This window comes from Schistocerca serialis, chromosome 4 (genome assembly GCF_023864345.2).
Source record: "Schistocerca serialis cubense isolate TAMUIC-IGC-003099 chromosome 4, iqSchSeri2.2, whole genome shotgun sequence".
NCBI lineage: Eukaryota > Metazoa > Arthropoda > Insecta > Orthoptera > Acrididae > Schistocerca > Schistocerca serialis.
The window spans coordinates 160733253-160750545 of record NC_064641.1 but is presented as its reverse complement, the minus strand read 5'-3'; the positions used below and the strand labels follow the sequence as shown (position 1 = coordinate 160750545).

Below are 17293 nucleotides of genomic sequence, written 5' to 3'. Positions count from 1 at the left end.
CGTCACGCTACCTGCAACTTTCCCTGTGGGTGTGAACCCTTCACCACCTTGGCTTAGTGAAGCGGCCCATGTTAACCTTGGCCTTCATTCGTTTCATAAGGGTACTACTCCAGCCTTGGCGTATTGTCTTCAATTTCACGACCTTCGCATGGAACTTAGCGCTAGTACCTTTCTATACATTGATGGCTCTCGGACTGACCATGGGGTCAGGTGTGCAGTCGTCATTGGCACCCATGTGTTGAGATATCGGCTTCCAGCCCACTCCTCAGTATTTACAGCCGAGCTTTTCGCCTTGTATCAGGCCACGGAGTACGTCCGGCGACACAGCCTTCCCAATTGTGTCTTCTGCTCAGACTCACTCAGCGCCCTCCAAAGTCTCTGTGCACTGTACACTGCTCATCCCTTACTGCAGACCGAGCGAGGTGGTGCAGTGGTTAGCACACTGGACTCGCATTCGGGAGGACGACGGTTCAATCCCGTCTCCGGCCATCCTGATTTAGGTTTTCCGTGATTTCCCTAAATCGTTTCAGTCGAATGCCGAGATGGTTCCTTTGAAAGGGCACGGCCGATTTCCTTCCCAATCCTTCCCTAACCCGAGCTTGCGCTCCGTCTCTAATGACCTCGTTGCCGACAGGACGTTAAACACTAACCAACCACCACCACCACCACCACCACCACCTTAGTGCAGTGGGTTCAGGAAAACTGTCACTTGTTCACTCTTGGTGGAGTCCGTGTCATGTTTCTGTGGGTCCCTGGTCATGTCGGTCTGCCAAGAAACGAGGCTGCTGCCAAGGCTGCAGTCCTCATACCTCAGCCCGCGAGTACCTCTATTCCCTCCAATGATCTGTGTGCTGCCGTCTGTCAGGAGGTGGTGTTCCTTTGGCATCACCAATGGTCCTCCCTTCACAGGAATAAGCTTTGGCTTATTAATCCTCTCCCGGCACCTTGGACGACCTCCTCTCGGTCCTCCCACCAGGAGAAGATTATTTTAACTCAGTTGCATATTGGGCACTGGCTTTTTAGCCATCGTCATTTGCTCAGTGGCGCTGCCTCACCAGTTTGTACACATTGCGCCCAAATTTTAACTGTCCGCCACTAACTGCTGGACTGTCCTTTTTTTACCAATTTACGTTTCATCTTGGGTTTGCCATCTGATTTATCAGCCGTTTTAGTAAATGACATGCGGGCTGTCACCCACGTTTTACTTTTTATCTGCCAAAGCAATATGGCAAAGGCAGTTTAACTTTTAGTTTTGGACCTCCATTTTTATATGGTGTTTTTTAGCCCTTTTTCCAACTCAAACCAAATATAGAAATTAAAATTGTACAGTCCAGGTGAGTTTTGAACTCACGACCCTCTATGCAACAGTTTAATACCATAACCACTGTGCCACAGTGCTACTCAGCTTTTTCTACGACATTGCTCCCTCCTTAAGAGGAACAGCGTCTCGGTGTTATGTCATCCTAGTCCGGTAACAAGTCATCGGTCCTGCATACTCAGACTCCCGATGACTGATTCTCGCCCTGGTGGTGATTTTGGAACTCCTTTTGCCGCTATGCTCTTAGTCACATTTCCGCTTGTTGCCTGTCGCTGGAGCTTCGAATTTGCCCTGGGTTGCAGGATCCTTACAGGGCTTAATTCGAAGGATGTGGCCGTATCTCTGATCTTTCATTGTCTTGTGTCGGGGTCGAAATCTTCAACTTCATAAGTAACATCAGACAACTGTTTTACAACCTTATAAGGTCCAATGTAGCGCCTGAGAGCTTCTCAGAGAGACCAACCTTCCGAACAGGAGTGAAGATCCAGACGAGGTCACCAGGCTGGTAGACAACAGGGCGGTGGCTCGAGTCATACCGTCGGCGATCGTTTTCTTGAGCCTGCAGTGTGTGGAGTCGAGCTAACTGCCAAGCTTCCTCAGCTATGGTTAACACCTGGCCGATGTAGTCATCGTCCACGTCATCAGGATGTAATGGAAACTGCCATCATCATAGTTGCCTCACGCCCCTGCACCAGGAAAAATTGCATAAATCCTGTGGTGTCTTGTTTGGCGGTGTTGTAAGCAAACATCACGAAAGGTAGCACCTCATCCCAGTTGCTCTGCTCGACACTGATGAACATTGATAGCATGTCGGCCAAGGTCTTATTAAAGCGTTCAGTAAGCCCGTTACTTTGTAGATGGTAAGCAGTCATGTGATGAGTAATGTTGCACCAACGGTTTCTCTCTGTCACAAGATTTGATTGAAAAACTTTCCCTCGATCCTTAAATAACTACCTTGGGGCACCGTGTTTTAATACAATGTCTTTCACAATTAATTTGGCTACCTCGGATGCTTTGGCTGTTTTCACGGCTTTTGTAATGGCATAGCGTGCCAGAAAATCAGTGCAAACAATAATCCATCTATTGCCACTACTGGACGTTGGAAATCATCTGAGGAGGTCAATCCCAACACGCTGGAAAAGAGTTTCAGCTGGTGGAATTGGTATAAGTTGGCCTGGTGGTTTCTGAGGAACTGCCTTTCTCCTCTGGCACTCTGAAAGTGCGACACACAGTGACGGACACTCCTAAATAAACCTGGCCAGAAAAATCTCTTGCGGATTCTATCGTATGTCTTAATAAATCCTAAATGTCTGGCCTCAGGTGTCTCAAGGAATTTCTGTAGAACATCCAAGCGCATGTGTTTAGGAATCACTGGTAGCCACCTCTTTCCAAATGGATCAAAGTTTTTCTTGCAGAGTAATCCATTAACTACCTTAAATTGTCCTTTCACATCCTCTGACCGATTTAAGGCAAGCATAATTCGAGATATCTTGGCGTCCTGCTCAGCAGAGAGATCCTGGAGTGCAGCGAGACAGTCACTATCTTCATCGAAGTCTTGATGGTCTTGCACAGGGTTTCTTGAGAGACAGTCAGTATCTTGGTGTTTTCTTCCACTTTTGTACACTATGGTAATGTCACACGCTTGAAGACGTAGTGCCCACCTGGCGAGTTGTCCTTTTGGATCCTTAAGACCTCTCAACCAACAAAGTGAATGATTATGTTTCCACGACTGGTTGCTACATTCTTTATTAAGTGAATTATGGTCTGTAAAAACTGCGAATGGCCTTCCATAGTGATACTGTCGGAACTTGTAGATGGCCCAGATCACTGCAAGACATTCTCTTTCTGTAGCTGAGTAGTTTCTCTCGGCTTTTGTAAGTGTCCTAGAAGCATAATCTATAACCTTCTCTTTCCCATCCAAAATTTGCACCAGAACAGCACCGATCCCATACCCACTGGCATCTGTGTGTAGTTCTGTATGTGCTCTCTCATCGTACAGACCAAGTACAGGGTCAGTCGTCAGAGCTTTTCATAGCACATCGAAAGAATCTTTTGAGCACCACCCCAGATAAATTTAGCATCGGCTTTCAACAACTCTTGGAGTGCCCTGCCTTTGATACAAAAGTCTTTGATAAAACGACGGTAATAAGAACATAATCTGAGGAAGTTTCTTACATCTCTAATACTTTTGTGAATAGGAAATTCTGTTATAGATCTCACCTTTTCTGGGTCTGGCTGCACACCTTCGTTTGACACAAGATGTCTAAGTGTTTTGATTTCTTTTGCTCCAAAGAGACACTTTCTTGGATTAAGTTTCAGTCCGCCTTGTTAGAGATACTTAAGAATAGCCCTCAGTCTTTTTACGTGTTCATCAGATGTCTCTGAGAACACTATAATGTCATCTAAATAACACACACATCGTCCACTTCAGGTGCCTTAGAAGATTATCCATCACCCATTCAAAAGTTGCTGGTGCATTACACAAACCAAACGGCATTACCTTAAACTCATACAGGTCCTCAGGGGTGATGAATGCAGTTTTCTCATGATCAGCCTCATCTGCTTTGATTTGCCAGTATCCCGATTACATGTCCATTTTTGAGAAAAGCTTAGCCCCGTTCAGACAATTTAGTGTATAGTCAATTCATGGAAGAGGGTAAACATACTTTTTAGTTATCATATTAAGCTTCCTGTAATCAACACAAAAGTGTCCACTGCCATCCTTCTTCCTGATGAGGACCACTGGTGATGACCATGGGCTATGGGAAGGCTGAGTGATGTCATTCTTCATCATTTTCTGTACCTCATCGCCAATTATTTGACGTTCCGTTGGTGACATGCAGTATGCTCTGTGGCTTATTGGTTGATGGTCTCCAGTGCTAATCTGGTGCTTCACCATCAGTTTGTCTAATTTGCTCTTCACCTGTGGATTGAAGCATTCAGAGGACTCTTGAAGAATGGCATGTAGCTTCTTCTGTTGTTCCTTAGTGAGATCTGGTGATAGTCGAGCTAGAAGATCTTGTCTCGTAGTGGTAACGCTAATTTCACCCACAGACTCGGCATGGGAGGTTTCTACGATGCTCAGCTGTTCAACTAACGGCTCAGTCTTTGCTACACACATGCGTCTTCGAAGGATCTGCGGTTCTCGTCGACAGTTAACTCTCCACAGTTCACCGAATCCATTCTTAAACGAGACGGCAGAGGCTGGGATGTCCAAGGTATTCTTCAGTGGTATGCTTCTCTTCCATTCCACTAAAAGATGCATGGGTTGATGCATGGCATGACACGTGACAGTTACCTTTCTAGCACTGACTGCAGGAATGATCGCTTCATCCAGCACACATAGTCTCCACACACTCGGATGCTCACATCTTCCTGTCCGCGGTATCTCATCTCGTCTAGCATAATCTTCAAGCAGCCACAATCTATAATTGCCTGAGTAGTTTTCAGAAAGTTCCATCTGAGAATGACGTCATGACTACACTCTTGTAAGACAATGAATTCTAAGGGCCGTGTATGGCCACTTATACCCAAATGAATGGTACATCTTCCTGTAGGTTTTACATATTTCCCATTAGCCACCTTCAGCAGAGATGTTTTGCTGTCGACTAATATGGTTTTCTGCAACTGGCGACGGTACGTCTCCAAAATGACTGAATATGATGCTCCAGAGTCCACAAGAGCTTGGGCTGGTTGGCCATCCATGAGGATATCGACGTAGTTTCCTTTCATTTTTGTAGTGATTGACAGCGGAGGATTTTTCTCTTCGGCGGCCTCACCTCCAAGGAAGGTCGAACCCTTTAGTTTTCCAAGTTGCAGCGGCTTGGTGATTGGCTGGAGCTTCTAAACGGCAATGGAGACCTTGATTGGAGTGTTGGGGAGTGTCCTGTCTGGCGGCTAGCTTGCGGGAATGGTGACCTACGTCGTCCTGCACCCACATTTTCTTGTTCATCTCTGTTGTCCCGGAGTTGGCGTCAGCTAAAATCAGTCTTCTGGCGTGAGCGTCATCCAATATCCGCCACCTTTCTCAACAATAGCACACCACATGTCCCGGTCGTCCGCAGTGGAAACAGACTGGTTGGTTATCCTGGGGCCTCCAGATGTCAGTCTTCCTTGGTGCCCAAACAGGTTCCTCATGCAGCATTTTAGGAACGTAACTCCATCTGGGTCTCGACTTTCTCACCGTTTTAAAGGGATATGAAGGACGAGAGATTTGGTTCAATGTTTGTTCCACTTCCTCCCTTATGACCTCTTGAAATGTCTCAGATTTTTGCTCACTGTGCAACCCAAGTGCCTCCTGAACTTCCTCTTTCATCTGATGAAGAAAACTTGTGAAATCAGTTGCTTCCTTCATCACAGACATCGATACGATGTTTGGAAGCCGTTCAAACTTCATGTGTGTAATTCTTTTTTTGATGCATTGTCTCGATATACTGTCACCATTTTATGAAGTTGTCTGCTGTCGAAACCTCCTTCAGGAGTAGGGCTTGGTACATGTCGTCACCAATACCCTTGATGGGATGTGTAACCTTATTTTCCTCCTCCATTGTAGGATCCACTATTTTACACAGCTCCAAGACGCCTTGAATGCAGGATGCTGTAGTTTCTCCCGGACGCTGTGTCCTGCACTTTAATTAATCTTCAGCCTTGCACTTCTGTTGCTGTGTCGCCGAAATACTTGCGTAGTTCCGCCAGGAATACTTGCCAGCTTGTGAACTTCTCCTCGTTGTTCTCATGCCATTGCTTGGCAGTGTCCTCCAAGTAGAAAAATACGTTAGCCAAACACACAGTGTCATCCCATTTGTTAAATTTGGCTATACACTCGTATGCCTTCAGCCACTTGATTGATCTTGGCCATCGTCACCAGAGAACCCGGAAGGATGTCTCATGTGGTGGCACACAGTTGCTGTCATCGTAACATTGTTTTCTTCTTCTGTGTCTGATATATTGTGATCTGTTGAATATGGCTCAAACTCGGGTTTCTCGCCGTGTAAATAACGGCTCTGTCGTGGCCTGATGGTAGCCACTGTGTCATCGATAATGTGCACTATCACAAGTTCCAATACCCAGCATCTCCACCAGAATAATGACACGTAAAAGATGGTATAATTACATGAATGATGAACACTAACTTCACTTAATGAAGGTTTATTCAGCACTTGCACATACAATAGAGCAGAGCAGACTGCCTCCAGCCAGAACTCGTACCTGGCAGGTCGATAGAGACACAAACATACACACAAAATTCTAGCTTTCGCAACCAACGGTTGCTTCATCAGGAAAGAGGGAAGGAGAGGGAAAGACGAAAGGATGTGGGTTTTAAGGGAGAGGGTAAGGAGTCATTCCAAAGGAGTCATTCCAATTCCGGGAGCAGAAATACTTACCTTAGGGGGGGAAAAAGGACAGGTATACACTCTCGCTCGTGCGCGCGCGCGCACACACACACACACACACACACACACACACACACACACACACACACTCGTATGTGTGTGTGTGCGAGTGTATACCTGTCCTTTTTTTTTTCCCCCTAAGGTAAGTCTTTCCGCTCCCGGGATTGGAATGACTCCTTACCCTCTCCCTTAAAACCCACATCCTTTCGTCTTTCCCACTCCTTCCCTCTTTCCTGTTTGGTAAGTCTCATCATCTTTGTTTTTAGATATATTTTTCCCACGTGGAGGCGGATGGATGTGCGTGTGCGTGTGTGTGTGTGTGCGTGTGCGTGTGTGTGTGTGTGTGTGTGTGCGTGTGTGTGTGTGTGCGTGTGTGTGTGTGTGTGTGTGTGTGTGTGTGCGTGTGTGTGTGCGTGTGTGGGTGTGCGTGCGTGTGCGTGTGTGTGTGTGCGTGTGTGTGCGCGCGAGTTTATGTCCTTTTTTTCCCCCTAAGGTAAGTCTTTCCGCCCCCGGGATTGTAATGACTCCTTACCCTCTCCCTTAAAACCCACATCCTTTCGTCTTTCCCTCTCCTTCCCTCTTTCCTGATGAAGCAACCGTTTGTTGCGAAAGCTTGAATTTTGTGTGTATGTTTGTGTTTGTTTGTGTGTCTATTGAGCTGCCAGCGCTTTTGTTTGGTAAGTCTCATCATCTTTGTTTTTAGATATATTTTTCCCACGTGGAATGTTTCCCTCTATTATATATAAAGCTACAGAACATTCCAGTACAATGATTCTTGACATTTGTGGATACTTCTAGAATGTACTCGAACCGAATATAGAAATTAAAATTGTACAGTCCAGGTGAGGTTTGAACTCTGCAACAGTTAAGTATCATAACCACTACATCACAGTGCTACTCAGCTTCTTCTGTGACAATATTATACATCTGAAGCACTGGTTAACCCAAGCACAAGTAAATATATTTGTTCCCCAAGGATGTGTTGTGGAAGACATGATATGTAGAAAACAAAGAAAGAATAGTGGGGCTGGAGTTTTTGTCAAAGAAGAAATAAAATTTTCCAGGATTGATGTCTCTACGTTTGTTGTGTAAAACTAATGAACGAAAATATAGTGGTGGTTAGTCTATATAGGTTGCCAGATGATTATGTAAATTTGTTTATTGAAAAATGTGAATTAATAATTTAAAGATATTGAAGAGTAAGACAAGAATTTCTGTCTGTGGTGATTTCAACAGTGAAATGGCAAACACACAGAGGCAAGTCGCTTGCACATTCTTGAATATGCTAAGATCATTAGACCTCTATTGTAGAAATAACCATGCCACATGTAAGAGTGCCTGCATAGACAACATTGTTGTGAATTTCCACATTGAAGATTTCAGTCAGACTTGCAGCTCATGAGCCATTACTCCTTACACTCTGTAAGAGGCAACCACTTAAAATTGAACCTTAAGTAGTAATCGTACGAGGGCAAAAAGAAGAGTACATAAGTATGTTTATTGATAGATTAAGAAATGTAAGTTGTCAGTCTGGGAAAAGGAAGCTGAAGTTATCAAAGATAACTTCTTTAAAAAGTACATAGATTTAGGGTATTCTTGCTCATCAGTAAAAAAAGGTTACATATCCAAGTGAAATGAAAAAGAAAAGACTGAACTGGTTTACAGAAGAGCTAGCAGAAATCTGAGAAAACATGCATATGTTCTACCAGATGCATAAGCAAGCCTCTACCCAAGGGGCAGAACAGAGCGTGAACATTCATAGGTCATACCTGAAATGCAAAAAATTCTCCAAAGCTAAACTACTTCTGGCAAAAAAGTGACCAGTAGAACACCATATAGAAAGGGCTCCCAATAAATGCAAGGCAGCACGGCAAATAATAAAACAAGGGAATACACCAAAATGCACAGAAACAGCTCTGCTTGAACCTGAGGAATTAAATTGGTACTTTTTAATTTAACCGTTAAAAAAATAAGTAACAGTATTAAAGCAACAAATTCATCTGCAATGGTCCTTGTTGGAACATCATTGCCTGTTAACTTGATATTTCAATGGAGGCTTGTCACACATGCTATTATAAAAGCTGTATCCAAATTTTCAGGTTCTGAAAGTGCGGACTGTTATTGGTTGTTAAATAAAATAATTAAAAAGACAATACACTCAATTGCCAAACCATTAGCTTTAATTTTTAATAAATGTTTGGTGTTTTTCCATATGCACTTAAGATATTAAACGTTGTCCCAGTTTTTAAAAAAGGGGACAAACATCTTCCCCAAAGCTACAGACCGTCTCCACTTTTCCAATATTCCAAAGATATTTGAGGCACAGATACATACACAAATAAGCTGCTTCTTTGAAAAACACAATATCTTATTTAACAGTCGATTTTGTTTTTGCAAGGGGAAAAGCTTTTGAAAACAATAACATGGTATCACTGGTATTATGTGGCCTAAGCAAAGCTTTTGACTGCATTCCTGTTGATGTTCTAGCGAGAAAACTAGAAGTTTTATGGGGTGAGAGGAAGCACTTTCACTGTAATAAGTTCTTATTTAAGTAACAGAAAACAATTTGTCTCAGTCAGAAATGTACATGCTTCCATAATGGAAATCAGCACAGGGGTCTATCCTTGGACCCTTGTTCTTCATTGTAGCTATCAGTGATTTAGCTAATAACATAGCAGACCCTGTTGTATGTTATGCTGATGATACAACACTACTTACCACACATCAGAACATTTCAGATCTGAATAGCGTGCAAAATAAACCCTTGATAAGGCCCTGAATTGGTTTGTAGCTAAAAAAATTGCTCTGTAATCCTGATAAAACCCAACAGCTTTTAATGGGACTATCAAATGAAGTAGGCAATAAGTCAGTAAGACTCTTAGGTATTCACACTGACTCAAAACTCTATTGAGAGGAACATGTCAATCACGTATTTGAAAAAATATCCTGGGTGCAATACCTTATCTTGAAACCAAGGGAGGTAGTGAGCTTGGAGTACCATAAGATCGCATACTTTGGGCTATTACAGTCACATATTTCATATGGTCTGATTATATGGGGCCACTCCCCTCACATCAAGAACGTTCTGAAATTACAAAAAAAAGTCTTGCGCGTAATATGTAAAAGAGTTCATAGGGAGTACTGTCGGCACTTTTCTTCTGCCCCCCCCCCCCCCCCCCGACTTGGAATCCAATTATACATTAATTTAGACATACCAAGCCACAGATTATCAAGAACAGGAAATTCCCACAAAGTAAACCCATTCAAAATGTTCAATAAACTGCCAATTCATGTTTAGTCTATGGATATAATTTTTTTTTAAATTAAGTGGTACAGCTGGCTGTCAGATCATTCATTTTATGACATTAAAGAATTCTTTGAGATACCTGAGGAGGATATTAGCATTTAAAAGTATACTGTAGTTAACCATATTATTGTGTGCTGTGGATAGTCGTGTGTAATTACATAGTGTATACAATATACTATGTACCGGGTATACTATACCATACTATATTGTGTTGTATTATATTATCATTAACTTTTAGAAACTATCCTGGCATGATTTGGTACACTGCCATGCTTAAAATGTATACTACAATGTATTGACATTAGTTTATTGTATTATGTATATACTACTGCATCCTATATGTCGAAGCCAGTATCATTGTAAAATGATCTGTGGTGAATAAAATTCTTAATTCTTGGGATAGAATTCCATGCCTGTTTCACTTGGTCAGTCAACACAGGAATGGTTAATACTGTGAATACGCCAGAGTTGTTGTCGGATGATGTCCCACATGTACTCTTTTGGAGATAGATCTGATGATCGAACAGGCCAAGGCAAATTGTCAACTCTCTGGAGAGCATGTTGGGCTACAACAGTGGTATGTGGGTGAGTGTTATCCTGTTGGAAAACATCCCCTGGAATGCTGTGAATGGCAGCACAACATGTCGAATCATTAGATTGATGTACAAATTTGCAGTTAGGCTGCATGAGATAACCACAAGAGTGGTTCTGCTGTCATATGAAATTGCTCCACAGACCATAACTCCCGGTCCAGGTCCAGTTTGTCTAGCATGCAGATAGGTTGGTTGTAGGCCCTCAATTAGTCTCCTCCTAACACATGGCCATCACTGGCACTGAGGCAGAACATAGGAAAACAATAGACCTCGACGCTGCCTACCACTGAAATCGGAAATGACAGCGGCTTCGGTTTAGTGGAATGTACACAACAGGGCATCTGGTTCAGAGCTGTCCTTGGAATAACAGATTTGTAACACTTTATTGTGTCACTGTGTTGTCAATTGCTGCTCACATTGCTGCTGCAGATACAGTATGATGCACCAGAGCCATACACCGAACATGATGTTCTTCCCTCTCGGTAGTGTCACATGGCTGCCTGGAGCACGGTCTTCTTGTGACCACACAGTCTCGTAACCAACGCTGCCGGCAATCGCTTACAGTGGCGATATTCTTGCCAAATCTTTCTGCAATTTCACAGGAGCATCCAGCTTCTTGTAGCCCTATTACATTACTTCGTTCAAAGTCAATGAAAGCATTCTTGACTAACATCAGCTCACCATGTCCAATCTCAAAGGTAACTAATGCTCATGACTGTTACAGTGTGTATTTAAAGGAAACCTGATTTTCATCCTCACAGTGTTGCTATTAGCACTACTCTTATTCGACTGGTGTGTAATTTGAGTAGACATCTTTCTTTCAGATGTAGAAACATGCCAGCCAACTCTCGTTTACGTTGCACAACTCCTCCTTGGTGTTGTGATTATTATTTCATTGGTGTATTTATGAGTTGAAGTCGACAAATATGCATATGAAACATAGGTTGTAGCAGCTGATTGATCTTTAGTGCAACATAAGTTTACATTCCCACCACATATAATGCACATTTCATTTACAGATATAGAAAAAGTACATTACATAATAAGCAAAATCCTCATTCCACCCCTGCCCCCAACCCCTTACCTCCTGGCACATATCCCTGTAATATAGCTAGATGCAAGACCTGTCCCATACATCCTCCCACCATCACCTGTTCCAGTCCACTTATCCCATCAAATGCAGGGCTACCTGTAAAGCAGCCATATGATCTACAAGCTAAGCTGTAACTAATGTGCTGCATTCTACATAAGAATGGCAGTCAACAGGCTGTGTGTCCGCATGAATGGCCATAGACAAACTGTGGCCAAGAAACATTTGGACCACCCACTTGCTGAGCATGCTGCCCAACAGAACATTCCTCACTCCAATGACTACTTCACAGCCTGTGTCATCGGTCTCATTCCCACCAACACCAGTTCCTCTGAATTGCTCAGGTGGGAACTCTCGCTGCAGTGTATGCTATGTTCCTGTAAACCCCTATCCTCAGCCATTGTTAGTCCCTGTCCTTCACCTACATATCCCTCCCTACTCAGACTCCAGCACTACACGCCCTTCTATTCCACCAACACACTGACAGTCTCTTTTTCCTATCTACACCTCTTCTCCCCTGCCCCCTCCCCCCTCTGTCTAACCTCCTGACTGTATCTAGCTGCCCTACCTTGTCTGCACCACGTCCCTATATGCTTCCACAGTTAGCACTTTTACTGTCCCCCATCCCTATCCTGCTATCCTTTTCCCTCCCCGTCCTAGACCCTCCTCATCCTAGCACCTCCTTACCCCCCCCCCCCTACCATACACACACACACACACACACACACACACACACACACACACACACACACACACACACACACCAAACAGATTACTTCTCCCATCATGTGCAGTTGATCACAGTATGGTGTCTGTGGCCACATATTTATGGCTTGTGTGTGTGTGTGGGGGGGGGGGGGGGGGGGGGGTGGTTTCTTTGTTGTGTCTATAAAAAGACCTTTTCACCATAAACTCTCAAGTTTAGCAGTATTTTTGTTGCACCTGTCTGCCACTCAACATCTCCTCTATATGGTGAGTAGCTATTTATCCTTTTCACAATATGGTAATCATTCCCTCCTGGATTTTCCATTGTGTCATGTTATATTTTTTTAAGGTAATACTGCAAATGATAAATGCATTCAGCTTGTGAAAACTATCCATATGTTTTTCTGAGAAATACTAGATGTTACAGAGAGATACATGGTCCAGTCACATTAATGTGACCAGCTATCAAAAGCTTGAATAACCACCTTTTCCAGCACACGTGTGGAAAGAGTCATTGAGGTTCTGGAAGGTACTAACAGGAATGTAGAGCCATGCTGACTCCAGTGCCATCGCCAGCTGCAATATATTTTACGTTTGAGGACCCATGTTGTGCACAGTCCGATCAAGGCGGTCCCACAGATTCTCAGTTGGGTTTGAACCCAGTGGTTGGTGGCCAGGAGAGTATGGTAAACTCATCCTGGTACTCTTCGAACCATGCACATATACTGTGAGCCGTGTGACACTTTACATTTTCCTGTTGCTAAATTCCATTGTGCCAAGGAAAAATAAACTGCTTGTAGGGGTGGACACAGACCCAAGGATGGATACATTCTTGTGTTGATGCATTATGCCTTCCAGAATGACAGATCACCCAGGAAATGCCACAAAAACATTCCCCAGACCATAACACTTCTTCCTCCAGCCTGTACCCTACAACAGTTGTTGCATGGCCATACATCCCAATAGTCATTTGCCCAGTGGAGCATAAAACATGATTCGTCTGAAAAGGCCACCTGTCATTACTTAGTGGACATCCAGTTGTGGTGCTGGCATGCAAATGCCAGCCTTTGTTGCTGATAAACAGCAGTTAGCATGGGTGCATGAAATAGGGCCCTGCTGCAGAGGCCTGTTCGCAGAACGGTTGTTCAGGAGACATTGTTGGTAGCCCATTTGTTCATCTAGGTGGTCGGTTGCTTAACGGTTGCACGTCTATTTGCCCATACACATCTCCAAGCTGTCATTCGCCTCCGTCATCTACAGCCTATGTCACATCACAGTAGCCTCAGCAGTGGTTGTGGGTAGTGCCATTTTACCAAGCACAGTACGCTTTAACCATAGCAGCATAAGTTAAGCATGTTTCATAAATGCATCCTTGGCCCAAAAGCTGGTGGTCATGCCCTTTCGGACATAGTTAAATCGCTTCATTTCCACTTTACGTTGACGACTGCACTGTTTCTGTGACCTCATGATTTATATACCCTCAACTGCTTAGTGTTGCCACCTGCTGTCCACGAATGGTTGTTGCACATTGACATGAAACATTGGGGGAGGTGGCAACATTATTGTGTCTGGATCGTGTGTTTACTGAGGGATGTAGCTTGACAGTTCTTAAAGTCATCTCACATTGTAAAGTCTCATTTCCTAGCAGTTCCCATTAGCTAATACCAGTCAATATTGTGAATGGGAGCAGTGGTTTTTCCGCTTCCTGTGGGACTGGAATGGTCCTCCAACCTGGAGATAAGAGCCAGTTTTCCCTCAATCCAGCTAAATTGTGGTCTAGCCTGACCTGGCTATTTTTGAAGGAGAGTAGTTTCTGCAGGATTGCTGGTACTTCCTAACATCTTTTGGGAACAAATTATGAAAGTGTCAGCAGACAACAGCACCTTACAGTTGTACTTTGGCCATTAACAGAAAATGGCCAATCTAAGTGCCTACCTTCTGCTCTGGAGGCTGAGTGGCAGAGTAGTATGGAGCTGGATAAATCAGTCAACTGGAAACCCTCATGGACAAGTTTTATGCCCTGTGGTATGGAGTTAGTGCTGCAGAATGTATTCCAGAAGCTGGTAATCAATGCAGTTATTCTCTCTGTACAGTAAGTTTCAAAAGATGTTCAAACAACTTATGGGATTGAAGCTGAGTGACACCTTTGACAACTGCCAATATATTTGCAGTTGCATGTCCAGTCATTTTCAAGGCACAGATGAGAGTTGTCTGCATACTTTATGCTCTGGGAGAAATTTAAGTTTCGGAAGTGTTGGGGAGTGCGATCTAGCTTGTGGGTGTAGATACTGACTACTCAATTTCCTGTTTTTCGAGCCGTGTGTTGCTATCTAGAGAGAATATTCAGAATTTGTAGGAAGAGGTTGCATAGCAGAGTGTTAGAGCCATCAGCTAGATGGAGGTGTTAGCTAATGAGTGAAACAGATTTGATGATGTTTATTAAAAGAAGAAAAATTCACCAGGCAAATGCTGGGAAGGTTCCTCTCAAAGGGCACAGACGATTTCCTTCCTCATCCTCATCACAAGCCGAGCTTGTGCTCTGTTTCTAAAGATCTTGATGCTGATGGGATGTTTCCTCCCTCCCTCCAGGTCAATTCAGTTTTACTCCAATGCAAATTTGAATTTTGGCGTTCTTGTGTCTGTCCTTACCCTCTCTGACTTATGGCTGACAAGGGGGACCATCGGACCTGTTGGTTACGGATTTGGATGAGTCTTAGGTATGTTGTAGAGGGTCCTGCTCTGAGTACCTGGCTATCAGCTTTTCGGGCAATGGCACCTAGCTTCAGAGAAAACTAATGTTGAAGTTTTATGTGTACTTCCTACACCTGTAATGTTAGTCATGTTTTGACCAAGTGAGCATTGTGCAGTAGCTAAGGCCTACAGCTACCACACCAGCAGTATGAGTTCAGTCTCTGCCAGTGTATGCAAAATTGTTAAAAAATAGTCATTTTTGGCATAGCAGTTTCATTAAAAATATCAATCATTACAGCAAACTTTCTCCAAATGTGTATCCCATTTGTTACAGTACAGATTACAGAATTGTAGTACACTGGGTGTGCGTGAGTGAGTGAGTGAGTGAGTGAGTGGTGATGACAGGCCGTGGAACCCAGGGCAAACACTGGTAACAGTCTGTGATTGATTTTGGTTCATGTTGTAGCGAGGCAGGGATGCCTCTCCCCATTGTCGCTGACTGACGCAGATGAACGGGCTGCAGCTTCAGCTCATAGCTGCTGAGCTGGCACCCTGCATTGCTGAGACTGGCAACCTTAGGAGACCATGGTCATTGACGTCAGCATAGCTGTGTGTTGTGCTGCAATGGTGTTCCACTTGGGGAATGACCATTGGCTCTGCATGTAGCTGCGGTGGCATTGGGTGGAGTCTGCTGTGCATGTGACTTGCCCTGCTGTCTTGGACAGGAGTCAGGCGAAGGCTGGCACTATGGTGCACAGTCTCACTAGGAATTCAGTGTTGGTGGTGGCAGGTTGGCAGCACCAAGTCCTGTGAAGGACTTAGAACTGGCAACAGGTGCAGCCTGGTCTCGAACGCATGGCTGCTGCTGGGGGTGGCCAGTTGTCTTGCTGTCTGGCATAGCTCTGGCATTGTAGTGGTACTGCTGGCTTCCAGTGATGACAAGTGATCCCTACCTCAAAATCCAGACACACCTAAGGTGCCCATTTGTTGCACTAAAATGCAGCACCTAGTCGTGTTGCCATAACGAGAGACTTGCTCTTGTGTGGTGACACCGCCCCATTTGCTCCATAATTACTTCTGTGAGGTCCCCATTTACTGCTCAGCTTGGCTATCCTCACTTTGTAATCTACCGGCTAGTCTGCTATTGTGAACAACACATCGCCACACTAGTGGCTACCAGCCCATGACTGTTAATGCAATGCTCTTCGGTGGTTCCATGCTACTTCGCTTTACTTTTCTTAAATACGAATATTTTCTGTTCAGAGGCAGTCGCAGTACTACACTCCACTTTCCTACAGAGAAAACCTGACCTGGGGTTTACCCTGGCCCAGTTCTCTGTTGTAATTACTTCTACTCTTAATCAGTAAAACAAGTACCCAATACTAAATTGGCTATTCTTAACTACTACACGAATTGCTGTTTTAATCCTTGACTGCATAAATCTACCTTCAATTTGTTGCTCGAGGTAGCCAGTCCACAGAAACTTGGAGGTATAGCACCACTAAAACTAGCCTTCTTCTTCTTCTTCTTCTTCTTCTTCGGCCTTTCTCTTGTACGGAAACCTGAGGACGGGCAAATATCATCTTCCCTCTCTCCAGAAACTTTCCATCTCTGAACAGCATGTCTCAATACACTGACAATAAAACTTACCCTAACACAAACATATAACATTAGCTGCAATAAAATTAATACCCTACACTATACACAAAAGAGAGACATTTGCAAATTGGAAAACAAAACTACATATCGATTAATTCCTCAGCATCAGTAAATAAGAAGCATGTGGTTTCTAGATATCTTTCTCCTGTCACGTATCCTTCCACTTCTCCTTTTTTGTCACTCTTCTCACTTTAAGCAACACTTCTCTTGGAATTGCCTCTGGCACACCCTAGAATGGGCACAGACTCCCAAAATGCACAATTGTTCTCCTTGTTGGTAGCTGGCAGCTTTACATTTATTGTTCATGTAGTTTAAATTGCTGGTACTGTGTTACAAACTTCTTTGTCTTTCCCTTCGGAGTGTATGGACTTGATATCACACATTGTCCTCCTTTATACTGAGATAATGGTCCCCCTTGTTTCACTTCTTCCTGCTTCTCCAGTTCCTAGTATTTGCTCACTGAACCTTTTTCACACTTCCCTCACCATGCTAACGGACTCCCATACTGTCTCTCTTTTTCTGGTTAATAATGTTGAG

The 17293-nt window shown here is 43.8% G+C and overlaps 1 non-coding gene across 1 annotated transcript; it reads left to right on the top strand.

The window, feature by feature from the left end:
• Positions 1-416: 416 nt before the first annotated feature.
• On the top strand, positions 417-489 carry Trnaa-cgc (transfer RNA alanine (anticodon CGC)). The gene has a single exon. It is a non-coding gene; the product is annotated as a tRNA-Ala (tRNA).
• The last annotated feature ends 16804 nt before the right edge of the window (positions 490-17293 follow it).